This window comes from Condylura cristata, unplaced genomic scaffold (genome assembly GCF_000260355.1).
Source record: "Condylura cristata isolate star-nosed mole 26May11 unplaced genomic scaffold, ConCri1.0 scaffold00011, whole genome shotgun sequence".
In the NCBI taxonomy this organism is placed as follows: Eukaryota; Metazoa; Chordata; class Mammalia; order Eulipotyphla; family Talpidae; genus Condylura; species Condylura cristata.
This window is the reverse complement of record NW_004567112.1, coordinates 55225968-55242065: the sequence shown is the minus strand read 5'-3', so window position 1 is coordinate 55242065 and position 16098 is coordinate 55225968.

The following is a 16098-nucleotide window of genomic DNA, read 5'->3' as shown; positions in this document are numbered from 1 at the left end:
CCCACTCTGTCTCTGGTGAATCCTCTCACTGCTCCTGCACCTCTGGCCTGTACATAAAGTTCTGTATGCATAAATAATCTTGAAAAAAATATATCTTGATCACTCACTTGACAGAAGAAGCTGACTTGAGCATTATCACAGTCTGTAGGATATTTTACATATTTTGTTGGAAAGCTATTAGGATATTAACTATAGAGTATTGCCCCTACACACAATGAGGGTATTAAATAATGAGCAATTCTGAATTTTGAATAATATCTGATCCCTAGCGATTCAGATAAAGGGATCGTGGAAACATAGTTTTATTCTTTATAGCATGTGCAGTATACATAGATTCAGAATCCTTTGTATAGCTATGTAGTATACATAGATTTAGATTTCTTTCTTATGGGTAATTTATACTTGCTTGGTACCAGTTGGTCATACAAGGACAACTAAGAAGTCACTTTGTTCTAGGAAGGAGCTGAAGAGATTAAGAAGAGTAAGATACAAACCCTCTTGTCCAATGGGGGAAGGGCATTGTCTCACACCTACCTATATAGTAAGTTGTCACAGGAGTCGATCGTTCATTCACACACACAGATATGAACAAAAACTCAAGAGCTTGTATTATAGATGGGAAGGCAGATGGATACTTTACTAAATATGTAAGGTTAGATCAGTCCTAAAAAAAGAAAGTAAGTTAAGGTTAAGGACTAGAAAAGGGTGGTTCTATTTAGATAAAATGAAAAGGGCAGAAGCTCTTTGGCTACAGTGGTCAAAGATAATTGCTTTTAGGATGTGATATTTGCAGTTGAATGAAGTTGGGAATGCACCATGTACCTGGAATAAAAGTTTTCACTCCTGGCCCTCGGTGGCGGTGGCGCAGCGGGTTAAAGCACAGCACTGAGAAGCTAAAGCCACTTCTGCATGAGTTCCATCCCCGCCTGCCCAGGAGGTGACCACATGGTGAGGCAGACCTCTCCTGACCCGCCCTCTGCTCAGCAGTGTACTTCGTCGATCTGCCTGTTCCGCTCCCAGCTCTGTCTCTGGTGAATTCTCTCACCACCCTTGCACCTCTGGCCTGTACCCCAGCTCTGTATGCAAATAAATAAATCTTTAAAAAAAAAAAAGTTTTCACTCCTGATGGATGAGAATGGAGGTCTTGAGGAGCTGCAAGTAGGCTGATGTGTCTGTAGTAAACAATGTTGGGGTACACAGTTTTAGGAGCAGCTGTGGGCCAGCTTCTAAAGGAAAGTACAGGAGAGTACTTGAAGTGGAAATGGCTCACTTTTGGAGGAGGGTCCAAAGAAAAGCTTTCATAGGGTTTAAGTGAATGAGTGGGGACTCAAGTGGATGAGAAGGAGAGGACTTCTCAAGCAGAGGGAGCAGAAGCATGGAGAGAAAAAGCCTGGTTTATTCAGGGAATTGAAAGTTGTTTGCTTCCCCTTGGTTAGCAAGAGAGAAACCAGACACTGGGAAAGAGGAAACCAGACAGATTGTGGAAGGACCCCTATTCCAAGCTAAAGATTTTGGTCTTTTTCGTAGTTAGTGTGGAGCTATCAATAGGAAAGGGAAACTATAATTAATTACAGCTTTGAAGTGAGGATAGACCAAATGTCCTATTATGGAAAATGAGTAAATCAGGTATTGTGCTTTTGAATACCTGCCACCAGTCCGTTATTATGTTTATTTCCCCTGTCGTGCCAAACTTCATGCAGGAGCTGCTTAGTGGACTGTTTTTCTCTGTATCTAAGATGGTTTTATGAATTCTTGAATATTTTCCCACAGGAGGAAAAATACCAATAGCTACAACTCTACAATGATTCTATTCAACAAACACATTTTTAACAACAGTGATTACCATAAACTTCATTATTTGTAGGAATTCTTCATAGAGGACTCTTTCTTCCAAGGATTAGATGAGAGAGAGAGGTTTATTTATTAATTCACAATTTCAACTAGGTCTACTAGATAATCATTCACTTTACTTACTTTTGACCAAATTTGACACATATGTTTGACACATAACAGTTTTTGAATCTATAATATTGACACGATTTTTTTTCACCCTAGCCATAAGCACCTATTTCCATAATGAACTTAATTATTGATTTCATTTTCTTAAAGATATATATTGAAGCCACAATGTCACCATTTATACATCTTTTAAAGTCAACTTTTCAAAGGCTACTTTACACTTGCAGTACAAAAAGAAAATTGTATTAAAAGTCTTCGCTTTGACCCTCTCTGGTGGCGCAGCACTAAGAATCAAAAGCCACTTCTGCATGAGTTCGATCCCTGCCTGCCCCGGAGGTGACCACATGGCGAGGCAGACCTCTCCTTACCTGCCCGCTGCTCTCCTCAGCAGTGTACTTTGATCTGCCTATTCTGCTCCCCACTCTGTCTCTGGTGAATCCTCTCACTGCCCCTGCAACTCTGGCCTGTACCCCAGTTCTGTATGAATAAATAAATAAATCTTAAGGGCCCTCCCTGGTGGCGCAGCGGGTTAAAGCACTGCACTAAGAAACTAAAGCCACTTCCGCATGAGTTCCATCCCCGCCTGCCCGGGAGGAGATCCACATGGCGTGGCAGACCTCTCCTGGCCCGCCCACTGCTCCCCTCAGCAGTGTACTTCGTTGATCTGCCTGTTCTGCTCCCCGCTCTGGCTCTGGTGAATCTTCTCACCCTCTGCATCTCTGGCCTGTACCCCAGTTCTGTATGAATAAATAATCTTAAAAAAAAAAAAAGTCTTTGCTTTTTATCATATTCACTTTATCATGTAAATACTAAACCTCCCAAACTAGAACTGTTTGAGGTGATTTTAGTTAATGATCCTAAATAATTTTCAACCAGTCTGCAGTAAGAATTCATCTTTTTAAAATTTAAGTATCTTAAAAAAACCCATTTCAACATGTTTTACATGTACACAATTTAAAAAATCAAATGGTTCCATAATACTATGAAACATAGCAGTTCCCACCTCCCCACACCCCTTATTTTTACCATTTTGAGATAGCAACTTTCCAGACACCCCCTTCCAGGTAAGGTAGTAAGAGAAATTCTTTTTAAAGTACTGGCATGTCTAACAATTTCAAAAAATATTTTTATTCTACCTTCATGTCCAATTTATAGTTTGACATGATAAAAGAATTTTAGATTAGATGATGTTTCTTGAGAATTCTGAAAGTATAACCAACCTTTCAGTGTTGCTCTGAGAAAGTCTAATGTCATTCAGACTTACTATCTTTGTATGTCATTTTGCTCTTTTTGGAAATTTTCAATTTCAGTTTCAGCTCCAACGTTTTCAGTGTTGGATTTCATCACTCCCATCTCTATAAGAGGACAAAGAGTCACTAACAAATTAAGAAAATTTTGGATAGGATCATCAGGTAACCAAATGTCTAAGGGAGGAATTGGTTAGCTTGAAGATAAGTCAATAAAATCTTAAACTGAAATTCAAAGAGAAAAAGAATGACAAAGGCAAAATAGAACACCGAAGTACTATGGGACAGTTTCAGAAATTATAATACATGCATAGTTAGAATGTCAATAGAAGAGAGAATGGAGCAGAAAAAACATTTGAACTAGAAATGGCTAAGAATTTTCCAAAATTATTTTTCCAAACCACAGAGCCATGAAACTGGAGAACCAAAGTAAAATAAATAACAAAAAATATACACTGAGGCCTTGTCATATGCAAAATGCAGAAAATTAAAGACAAAATTGTTCTTGATTTTTTTATTGAGGTAGCATTGGTTTACAACATACTATATGACGGCAAAAATACAGGATCACACCTCTTTAGACATTGTTAACACCACACCCAGCACCAGGGCACCCAATAACCAGGCTTCTGAAAGTTAAGCCAAATGAATGTGTTTTTATTGTTATGATGGTTCCATGATAGGTTCCTTCAAATTAGAAGTTCATATCCTTCTCTGAGGAATTTTCTTGTATTATTTCTTTGATAATTCCATCCCTTTTGTGTTTATCAGGAGTGACTAATGTTTGGGTGTTGGACTTTCTGAACTACTACTCTAATTTTTTACATCCTTTTTAGTTTTTTTCCTACCCTTAATCTTTTGTTTCATTTCAACTTTGTCTTCTAGTTCTTTTGAGTAGTTATTAATATTTCTATGATCATGGCTTTAATTCCAAAAATTCTTTATACTTTTTTTTTTAGTTTGTGTTTCATTGCTCAAAAGAGATAATGCTTTTTATATTTCTCTGAATAATTTTTTTCAAGTTGCTTTTTTCTATGTTTTGGTCCCTATTTCATGTTTTGTCTCTGTATTTCATGTTTCCGTACATGTTTTGTGATTTTTGTCTGTTCTCATACACAAGGATGGAATGAAAAACAGTTGATTGAAAACTTTATCCGAGAGGTGGGCCTTATGATTAGTTGATAGAGCTGAGTCATTTCTTTGGAGAACTGTGACTTTCAGTGTCTTTGGATCTTTTCTCTGGTTTTGATCATATTCCCTAAAGGTTTCTTTTCTAAAAATACAAGTTTGACTGTAGTATTTGGGGGTGGGGGTGGGGATATTTGAAGGTGTGGTTAGAAGTCACTCAGGAGCCTACTACTGCATGAGCTCACGCAAGTTATTTAACTTTTCCTCATTGTTAAATGAAGGATTGTTAAGAGGATTAAGTCAGTTGACACATGTAAAATGTTGAAGCATCAGGCAAGTGTTGATTTTTATCACAAATTTTGACAGTTTCTCTATTTCAATACCATAGCTATTGTGCAGGCTTTGGGGAGGTAGGTAGTCAAGTGACTTAGCAAAAGTTCTATTAAGTCTACATTGGGTGAGGCCTGTCATTCAAGCTAGCTTTGTGGGTCAGTCCCCTAACCTCAGAAAGCCTCAGTTAGCTCATCTGAATAAAGTGGGAATAAATCTAATTCTCATACAGTTTTGAAGATTAAATGTTAATGAGGAAGAGCTGAGGCCTAGGTTCATGGCCTAGGTGCTCAGCTATGGGCAGCCCCCAGAGGGAGCAGCCCTTCGCATGGTTCCTGCCTACAGGACTCACAGGTGTGACCTGACACAATGCTCTTTCTTTTCTAAATGCTGGGTTTTTTTTTTTGTTTTTTGTTTTTTTGTTTTTTAATATAAGGCCCATAGATTGTAAAAATGATTTTACAAAGTCAACTTAATTTTAAACTATCTAATCTATTACCTGTTTTCTCCTCACAGTATCCTTATAAATTAAGACAATAAGTTGTAGTATTCTTATAGTTGTGAAAACAGAAAGCCAAAGAAGATTTTTGAGGTTAAATGAGTAATTTGGTGTCAGATATTGGAGGAAAACTTAGGTTTTGAAAGTTAAGAAATGCCAAGGTGTCATTTTATTCCAGGTGAATAAGTAATAGGATGAGTTAAATACATAATAAGTAAATAGGATGAGTTATAATCAAGGTATTAGCTGTTCATATATTAAATACATATATATATAAATATACTTAATGTTTGTTTTTTTAACTTTTTTTTTTAAAGATTTATTTATTGTTTATGCATACAGAACTGGGGTACAGGCCAGAAGTTCAGGGACAGCGAGATTATTCACCAGAGACAGAGTGGGGAGCAGGACAGGCTGTTTGTCAAAGTACACTGCTGAGGGGAGCAGGGGGTGACATAGGAGCTGTCTATCAAGCTTTGTGGGTCACCTTAGGGGCGGGGATCGAACTCATGCTGAAGTGGCTTTAGCCTTTAAGTGCTGTGCTTTAACCTGCTGTGCCACCAGGGAGGGCTCTATACTTCATGTTTTAAGTGTCTAATAGTTCTTAGAAATTGCAACATGGTTAAAGTATTTTTCTTACAAATATATTGGAGGGCGCCCTCTCTGGTGGCGCAACAGGTAAGGACACAGCATTGCCATCTAGCAGCCACCTCAGCATAAGTCCGGTCCCCAGTGTGAAGGTGACCCAAATGATGCGGCAGACTCTCCTGACACCCTCCCCCCCAAAAAAACTTCCCCTAGCAGTGTACTTCAACAATCCGCCTGTTTTGCTCTCCACTGTCTCTGGTGAAGCATCTCACCACCTTTGCATCTCTGGCTTGCACCCCAGTTCTGTGTGAATAAATAAATAAATCTTAAAAAACAACAATAACAAATGTATTGGAACCAATGTTAATAGAAAAGCAATTCTACAAAGTAATGAACTAAACTGGTATGTTTGAATTATAAAAAAAGGCAAGTCAACCCAATTTTCAGTACTAATAGTAAAAAAATAGACGTCATCTTAGAGTTTCTTATAAAGCTATCTGAAAATTACCTCGTAAGGATTTGGGCAAGGATTATGCTAGCAAGTCTGAGGACTGATTTTCTTTCTTTTTTTTTTTTTTTAAATTTATTTGTACAGAACTGGGGTACAGGCCAGAGATGCGGAGGGTGAGAGGATTCACCAGAGACAGAGTGGGGTGCAGAACAGGCAGATCCACGAAGTACACTGCTGTGGGAGCAGCGGGCGGGTCAGGAGAGGTCTGCCACGCCATGTGGTCACCTCCGGGGCAGGCGGAGATCGAACTCTTGCGGAAGTGGTTTAAGCTTCTTTGTGCTGTGCTTTAACCCGCTGCGCCACCAGGGAGGGCCAGGGCTGATTTTCTTTTAAAAAATTGGGGAACATAGTAATGTGGTCCCAAATTACATGAAGCAAAAACAGAATTGAAGCTACAGAAAACTAAATATTAATAGTTAGATATTTCAATATCTCACTTTGGATAGTAAATAGAACAACTAATCAAAAGATCAATAAGTATATATTATACTCAAACAACATTACAATGGGAGCAGATCTAAAGAATTCAATGAAACACTCAGCCAAAAGCATCAGAATACAGTCTCCTCAATTTAAATAGAACATCTCTGTGATAGCCCATATACTTAGTCATACAACAAGGTTAGTAAGTTTAAAAGGATGCACTCATTTAACTTATGTTCTCTGATGAATGTGGAATTGACTTAGATATCAAAAATAAATTTGGGATGTTCACAACTTTATAAAAACAAACCAATATTTTTCTAAATGGTCAAAGGAGAAGTCATAAAAGAAATGAGAAAATACTTTGAGATGAATGGAACCAAAGAAACAACAGGCCAGAACGCTGGATATAGCTAGAGCAGTGATTGGGAGAACTGCCTAGCTGTAAACATTTTTAGGCCATAAAAAGGAGTGAAATACTGAAACACAGTACAACATGGATGAACTTTTCAAATAGTATGCTAAGGAAAAGAAGTCGGTCACAAGAGATCACATATTGTATGATTCCATTTACATAAAATGTCCAGTATAGGCAAATTGTATAGTGGCAGAAAGTAGGTTAGAGGTTTCCTGAGGCTGGATATTTGGAGAAATAAGTTACTACTAATATGAGTGAGGTTTTTTTTGGGGGGTGATGAAAGTGTTCTAAAATTGAACTGATGGTTATATGATTCAGTTAAAAATTATTGGATTCTACACTTGAAGTGGTTTAATCAAATGATACGTGAGTAATATTTCAAAAAAGCTGTTCTTCAAAAGTTAAATTTGAAGATTGAAAAATGTCCTGTGAGGCCCTCTCTGATGGCGCAGTGGGTTAAAGCACCAACACTGAGAAGCTTAGCCACTTCCACATGAGTTCGATTCCCGGCTTGCTGGGGGGGTGTCCACATGGCGTGGCAGACCTCTCCTGACCCGCCCGCTGCTCCCCTCAGCAGTGTACTTCGTTGATCTGCCTGTTCTGCTCCCCACTCTGTCTCTGGTGAATCTCACCCTTCACATCTCTGGCCTGTACCCCAGTTCTATATGAATAAATAAATACATCTTTAAAAAAACGAAAAAGAAAAATGTCCTGTGAATATAGTACAAAAGTGAAGTTACTATGTTAATTGTTCTTTTTTCCCCCCTCTAATCAAACTGGTGTCATTTTAAATTTTGTAAAATATCTACTTGTTGTTTTTGCTTTTACAATTCTTTCCCCTGTACATTCCTGGAATGATCACATTTTAGACACAACCACCAAGTGCATTGTCAAATTTATGTCATTACAGTGGGTACACTGGCGGTAAAATAATAAACACAGACAGTTTCAGCTCCAGTTGCCTAAGTTGTTGGGTTTTCTTTTTTTTTTTTTCCTCAAACAAGTGGATTTTCTTTTCAATTTTTGTAGTAATAACTTAAGAAGGGTCTTTAATTTCCCCTTAGGTTAAAAGTGATTGAAGCTTTATTTGTCAAAAAACAGACCTCACTTATACTAGATTTTTGGATTTTTTTTATTCGATTTTTTTCTTCTTTCCCTCCTCCCTCTTTACTCAGCTCTTGAAATTTGCTGTTGCTTTTTTTTTTTTTTTTAAAGATTCATTTATGCATACAGAACTGGGGTACAGACCAGAGGTTCAGGGGCGGCGAGAGGTTTCACCAGAGACAGAGTGGGGAGCAGATCAGGCAGATGGACGAAGTACACTGCTGAGGGGAGCAGCGGGCGGGTCAGGAGAGGTCTGCCACACCATGTGGTCACCTCCGGGGCAGGTGGGGATCGAACTCATGCGGAAGTGCCTTTAGCTTCTCAGTGCTGTGCTTTAACCTGCTGCACCACCAGGGAGGGCCAAAATTTGCTGTTGCTATTTTAACCAGGTGGCATCTAAAGAATTTATGCCCTCTGGCTGCCCTGACATGGATAACAAATTATGTCTATTTTAACACATCTCATAAGTGAGGCAAGTGGTTGATGGCTTCTGCTATATTTTTAAGATATACTTACTTTTCAAAAGAAAATGAAATTTTAAAATAATTGTGTTCCATTAGCTACTCAAGTTTATTTACGCTGACTTATTAAATTTTTCTTTCATGGTAAGCCCTTCAAATTTTTTTTAGTGTTTACATTGTATGTGCCTGTTTGCAGGCATGTACATGGTATGTTAGGGAAGAGAAAGACATTGTGTTCAAGATAGTATGTACATTGTACATTGAGATGACATAGACTCTGAGGTCTAGAATTTTTATTAAAAATGTAGTTTAGGCAGAGTATATTTTAAATTTCAATAGTTAAGTAGTTTGTTAAATGTCACTTTGTTTTAAATATAGGCCTGGGGTTTTTTTGTATTAAGCTGCACAAGTGGGTGGGTTGAAATTAGGCAAGTGAAATGCAATTGTGAATTTCAACAGGGACATTTTAAAGCATTCTCTTTTGGGATTTAATTGCTATTTATATGGGATTTGTGAATTTATTTTTAAAACAAGTAGTCACTTTGCCTGTCTTTTCATGAGCCAACATCAAGAGTGGATTTATCAAGTAGCTGTTTTTTTACAGGTAAAAATGAAACGAGGAAAGAGACAATTAGGTGTAGATCCTACTCACACAACTTCTGTGGAGAAAATGAGTTGGCTGTCTAGAAAAACTGAATTTTGCTGACTTTGCTCTGAATATTTAAGTACATGATTTTTCTATTCTTTTAGGCCTGTCTTTCTATAGTCCACATCTGACCCAGCTGTCTGTGGCTGTGGTCATTAATTAACCATGAGGAAATTTTCCATAAATTTGACTCCAAGCATTCTAAGCTTGGTCTCAGAGAAATTTAAGGAGTATTTCATCTATGACATAATCTGTTTCAGTGGTCATGGAGAAAGGTATTTCCAAGCTATAACCTCACAATATAAAAATATAAGAAGTTAATGAAATTATATATTACTTGCTAATATGAATTAACTAGAGTATTCTCAGTACATAAGAAATTAACCTTTTTAAAGAGTATATGGCACTCATACTAGTTTTTAACACTACTGTGCTTAGCTTTTGACTGCCAAGGAAATGCTAAACATGGTGGTACACAAATTTAAGATGTAGAAATTTATTAATTCATTGTGTGGTGTGAATTATTGATTAACTACTACTCTTGTTTTAGTGTCAGCTTTTCTCATTAATTCAGTGCTGCAAAAGAGACTTTGGAAACGATAATTGAGTCTTACCTTTTAACCCAGGATCAGCTCATTTTGACCACTCAAGTGGAAAGTTGCATAACTGTGCTAAAGACTACTAAGTAGGAGGGATGGAAATGACATTTTTTGCAATTATTTAGATTTTTAAATTCCTAAATAAATGTTGAGCAACTGTTTAGGGAATAGCTGTTAGGAAGGTGCCAAATTACTAGCCGCATTAAACTCTCACAGGTTCTGACCTGGCACTGGATGAAGAGCCAGGGCTTGGAACAAAGATGACCTTTAACATCCTTCCAACCCTGTGCTCTTCTGAGTCTAAGACTCTGGCATTGAGCTTGCCCTTGACAAAACTATCACGTGGTAATAAAAATTGTTTACTCAGAAAAGAGTTTGTTACAGTGACAGCTCTGGTGGAGTAAGCCTTTCAAATGCTTGGCACTCCTTTTAGGTAACCTTCTGTAATCCACCAGACAATGAGCAAGCTTTGACTGGAGAGAAGAATGAAGCTTGGAGAGGTAAAGGAACTAAGATACAGTAATAAAAAAAAAAAACAAAAAACCTGTAAAGGCCTTCTGGGAAAAGTGGAGGTCTTTCAGGGTTCAAATGATGTAGATGTTTGCTTCCATTCTCCAAAAGGGATTGTGTACAATGTCTGACATTGACTTTTACTCCTGTCATTCATCTTGTTGACATTTCTTCATGCCCAGGCTCAAAATTTCACATTGGCTGATCTGAGCTCAGAGCTCAAATAAATTTTCCTTTGTTATTCAGTCAATATTAATATTTCTCCATTTGTCCTCGCCTTTTTTCCTTCATTATACTTCTACCTATGCTACACAAACACTGATGCCAGGCTTGTATATACAAAACAAAATCTTATTAACTAAATGTTGATGTAGTTAAAATGACATGTATAACAGGAAGAAACACTTGAATTTTCTAACTACTGACATGATCTCATGAAGATCCATGTTAAATTATTTTTGAAAAATGAACTATTAATCACTATATCGATTTCCTCTATTGTAACCTGAAAGAAATAATTTTAAAAATGTAGTTTATGTATATAAGAACTGTGGTGTAGGCTAGAGGTGCAGGGGGTGAGAGGTTTCATCAGAGAAAGAATGGGAAGCAGATCAGGCGGACTGACAAAGTACACTGCTGAGAGAAGCAGCAGGCGAGACAGGAGAGGTCTGTTGCGTCATGTGGATCACCTCCCTGGCAGGGATTGAACTCATGCCACAGTGGCTGGTAAAAGCTTGATAACACTGACTTTAACCTCTGCAGCACCAGGGAGGCCCAGAAAAAAATAATTTTTACTTTAGGCAATAAAAGTTGAAGTTGATAGTTCGGGTGTCACTTTAGAAGATGTAGATTTCTCATGAAATCAGTTAATCTTGATGTGATTAAAAAATTCAATTATCAAATTTTGGGAGACATGTAGAAATTATGGTATTTGGTTTTTAACATTTTTCACTAGGTCAAATTTTTTTTTAGTCATGATGCAGTTTTGGTTTTACTGAGTAAATACCTAATATCTAATTAAGAGCTAAGTAACTTTTTAAATGTCTTTGTCCTGATTATAACTTTTATAATGAAGACTTTGGCTTCTAAATCCAATGCCATCTTTAAAGGTGGTTAATGTAAGAACTATTTTTTATAAGAGTTATTTTTATTCTTGTTTAATTGTTTTGTCCCTAGAAATGATGTAGGTCAAAGACAATATTCTTTTTAAGATAAAACCCTATGTTCTTCATAATTTTGCTCAGCACCATTTCTTTTTTTTTTTTTTTTAAGATTTATTTATTTGTTCATACAGAACTGGGGTACAGGCCAGAGGCTCACGGGTGGTGAGAGGCTTCACCAGAGACAGAGTGGGGAACAGAACAGGCAGATCACAGAAGTACACTGCTGAGGGGAGTAGCGGGCGGGTCAGGAGAGGTCTGCCACGCCATGTGGTCACCTCCGGGGCAGGCGGGAATCGAACTCATGCGGAAGCGGCTTTAGATTCTCAGTGCTGTGCTTTAACCCGCTGCGCCACCAGGGAGGGCCCAGCACCATTTCTTAAAGTAACCATTTTTACTCCGATGGCTTTTGTTGAAGGAGATGCTGGTAATACAGATTATTTTAAAAAATGGTGTAGGCTGATGTGCTTTAGAATAACCCCAAAGGGAGCCTTAAAATGCCTTTGGGGACCTCCTTGGTGGCACAACAGGTTAAAGCACAGCACCATGAAGCGATCCACAGCCTGACTCGCCACAGCACCCACAGCACCCATGCTGTTCTCTTCAACAGTGGATTTCAGTCAGTCCACCTGTTCTGCTCCCCACTCTGTCTCTGGTGAATCCTCTCATCCCCTTGCACCCCTAGCCCATACCCCAGTTCTTGTATGCATAAATAAATAAATCTTTAAAAAAAAAAAAAAACCGCCTATTTGGATTCACTCTCCGAGTTTGGGGTGGCCAAGATTAAAGTCCGAGTGCTTGGCAAGAAGCAAGAACTGCTGAAGCAGCTGGATCACCTGAAGGTAGAGCTGTCCTAGATGAGTGTTACTAAAGTAACAGGCAGCTCCAAGCCTAAAGTCTCCAAGATTCCAGTTGTTTGCAAATCTGTTGCCAATATTCTCACCATCATTAATCAGATTCAGAGAGAAAAACCACAGAAAGTTCTACGAAGGCAAGAAGTATAAACTTCTAGACATGAAGCCCAAGAAAGGAGGGGCCTGTGTTGCAAAAAGAGGACCTGAAGACCAAGAAACAGCTGAAGGAGGAACTATGCATGGCACAAGTCCAAGCTCAAGGCTTGAGCCATCTGGGCCTGAACCAAACAAACATAGAGGTGGGGACATCTCCCCAGACCTTTGAGTCCTAGTCTTTGGGAGTAGGGTCCCACATCAAATTGAAAAAAATCTCCCCAGATGACACTTAAACACTTAAATATGAGGATCATTATCTTAGAGGTTACATTAACAGCAACATAAAAAGCATATCTGGGCCCTCCCTGGTGGCACAGTGGGTTAAAGCACAGCACTAAGAAGCTAAAGCCACTTCAGCATGAGTTCAATTCCCGCCTGCCCAGGAGGTGACCACATGGCGCGGCAGACCTCTCCTGACCTGCCCGCTGCTCCCCTCAGTAGTGCACTTTGTCAATCTGCCTGTTCTGCTCCCAACTCTTGTGGTGAACCCTCACGCTGCCCCTGCACCTCTGGCCTGTACCCCAGTTCTGTATTAGTAAATAAATAAATCTTATTAAAAAAAAAAGTATATCCATGCTTAGACCTTCCTGAGGCTCCAACAGGTTACATTCTGTGTTGTGTTTCAAATGCTAGCCCATACCACCAAACACCATTACTGAATGAAGACTGACATACCTTTTGAAACAAAAGACACAAATGTGTCTCTACTTTTGAAATTGATTTTGTCAGTACGATTTAGTAATCTTGTATCAGTTTCTCTTCCACTCCCCCATTTTACTAGTACTACCTTTTGTAAAATGATCACCAAGAGTTGGAAACCCAGTTGAACTGTTTGTGAGGAAAGGCCTTGATTTGGGGTTTTTGGAGACTCAACTCAGGAAGCTGTGAATCTTGTTCGGGGTTGCCTGGGATTGGGTAGGGCTGATGAACATAAAGAAGAGGCAGGCAAGCTATGACTCTGTTCACTATACAAATCAGATTAGAAATGAATACATAAATGCAGCAGAAAGTTGGTGAAGTGGGGATCCATTCAAGTTTCATTCCTCGAGGTTCTGCAAGATGGCAGCAAGTGAAGACACTGGGTTTCCACTGCTGAGTACAACTCAAGTTCTGTAAAATTAAGAAGCTGAAAAGGAGAAAATGGACAGTCAGAGCACACACTAAGCCCAGCGGTTAGGTAGGAAAGGGGCAGGAAAAAATCCTCAGTGTTTTCAGAGTGATGAGCGACAGCACAACCTGCAAGCAGAGGGGTAGCTGCTGTGCAGAGCCACTGCAGCTACGGATCCATCAGAGCTCCTGAGGCCAGCGCTGCCTTGGATACAGGGGTGTATGAGTGGGTCCCCCAGGTAGGAGCTGTGCTGGAGAAGGCAGGAGAGATGCAGGGAGCCAGGAATTACTGGCTGAATTACTGTGGATTAACTGGAGCCTGAATTGAGTCAGAGCACCTGGGCTTCCTGGTAGAAAAGGCTACTACTCAAAGCCCAGGCTGAGGGACTCAAAGCACCTGCCACCCCATCTCTCAGGGCTAACCCAAAACAAAAACACATGACCAAACTAAGGCTCACGGGCCTGCTAACAATAGAAGCTAACATCCACGGGCTAAGACTCTTCGGTAAAGATAAGAGCTCAGCTTCCATCTTGTGGCCCCCTAGCAATTACATTCTGGGTCCAGTCCTACATCAGGGCTTAAAAACAGCCTAGAGGGGAAGTGGACCCGAGACTATAAGAGAAACGAAGAACAAGGAGGGAATCACGGTGTAACTCCAGCATCCACAGCACATTTCAAAGTTCAAATACACATACACATACACACAAATCAACAACAACAACCCCCCCATCAAAAAAAAGCAAAACAAAACTCAAATTCCTAAGTCTATTGGGGGTGGTCCTTTGGTTTCTGTGGGGTAAGTGATTGGGTCAGGCTCTTATGAGACTAGCCTCTGGGCTACCACCTGCAGCCTGACATGCACGAGGTGGACACCTGGAGTACAGTGTGGGCTGCATAAGTAGGCACACCTGAGCAGATACCAGGCTCTCAGGGTGGTGCCATGAGAAGGACTACAACAGACCGGCTATGAGAGGAAGCGACCACAAGACAACGCCAGTGAGATCCCAGAGAGAATGAGTAAAGATTTGGCAGGGGCTGGCAGGCCTGCCTGACTCCTGGCACTCCCACCCCTTGCCTTGCCAGCCTGTGGCCTGGCCCTACTACAGTGCCCTACTGCCCTGGTCTTCTTTTATACCTGCTAACCCTCACTAGTATGCGTCTTAGTTACTTCAGCAGGTGCAAAGACATGTGGAAATCTAGCCTTATTGAAACCATAAGCTAAGAATGAGGAGACAGAAGAACATATCACAAATGCCAGATCAAAAAACAAACCAAGACCCTGAAAGGAATCCCGACTCACTGGCAATATGGAGCATGACAGAGGTGAGTTCAGCATAACAGTTTTGCTGTATAGAAGTCAAAAAACAATGGAGGATATAAAATAACAGTGGAATAAAGAAAAGGAAATATGAAGCAGCTAACAATTAGAAATAATGGAGTTAAGGTACACTAAATTATTTTAAAAAAACAATTGACAGAAAGGTATGTCAGAAATATAAAAACGAATATTGGACATTCATATAACAGACGATCTGACAACATAAAATACTTTAAAAAAACAGTGGCTATCAATAGATACCTGGAAGACTTAACAGACCAAGGAAACACAGGTATGGTGGTGGGAAATAATAAATAAAAAGAAAACATAGGGTTTTTTTCCCCTAAAAGCCATGATAAGTCACTGTAAGTTTAGGACTGTAGGCTGCCCATGAAGCTGATGTGAACCAGAAAGTTTAGAAAAATAGAGTCAAGGACTTAAGTAGGTAAGGGAAGTTTAAAAGGAAAGAGAAAACAGTGAATTTGACTCAGAGGATGTCATTGGTGACAGCAGAGAGGTATGTGTCAGGGAATAATAAACATGGAAGTCAGGTTGCATGGAAAATAAAAGTGAATCAGAGAAAATTACAGATAAGTGGAAGTATCTTACAGTGCTAGGAATATGAGATGGAAATGCCAGATGGGACAGAAATAGAATCAGGGCCCTCTCTGGTGGTGCAACAGGTTGGGACACAGCACTGCAAGCTGGTTGCAGCCTCAGTGCAAGTTTAATCCCCAGCCCTGGAGGTCATCCACATGGCATGGCAGATCTCTCCTGTCTCTCCCACTGCTCCCCTCAGCAGTGTACTTCATCAATCTGCCTGTTCTGCTCCCCACTCTGTTTCTGGTGCATCCTCTCACTGTCCCTGGTCCTCTGACCTGTATCCCAGCACAAATAAATAAATCTTAAAAAAAAAAAAAAAGAAACAAAGTCAGTTACATGTATAGAACCATATGAAAGACTTTTCAAGTTCTGTATATTATTCCCCAATTTTAATGGTTGAGGTTAAAAATAAGCTGGTAAGCAAGTGTCAACATTATGTGTGCATTTCTTATATAGATACTTTTTATGATATTCTT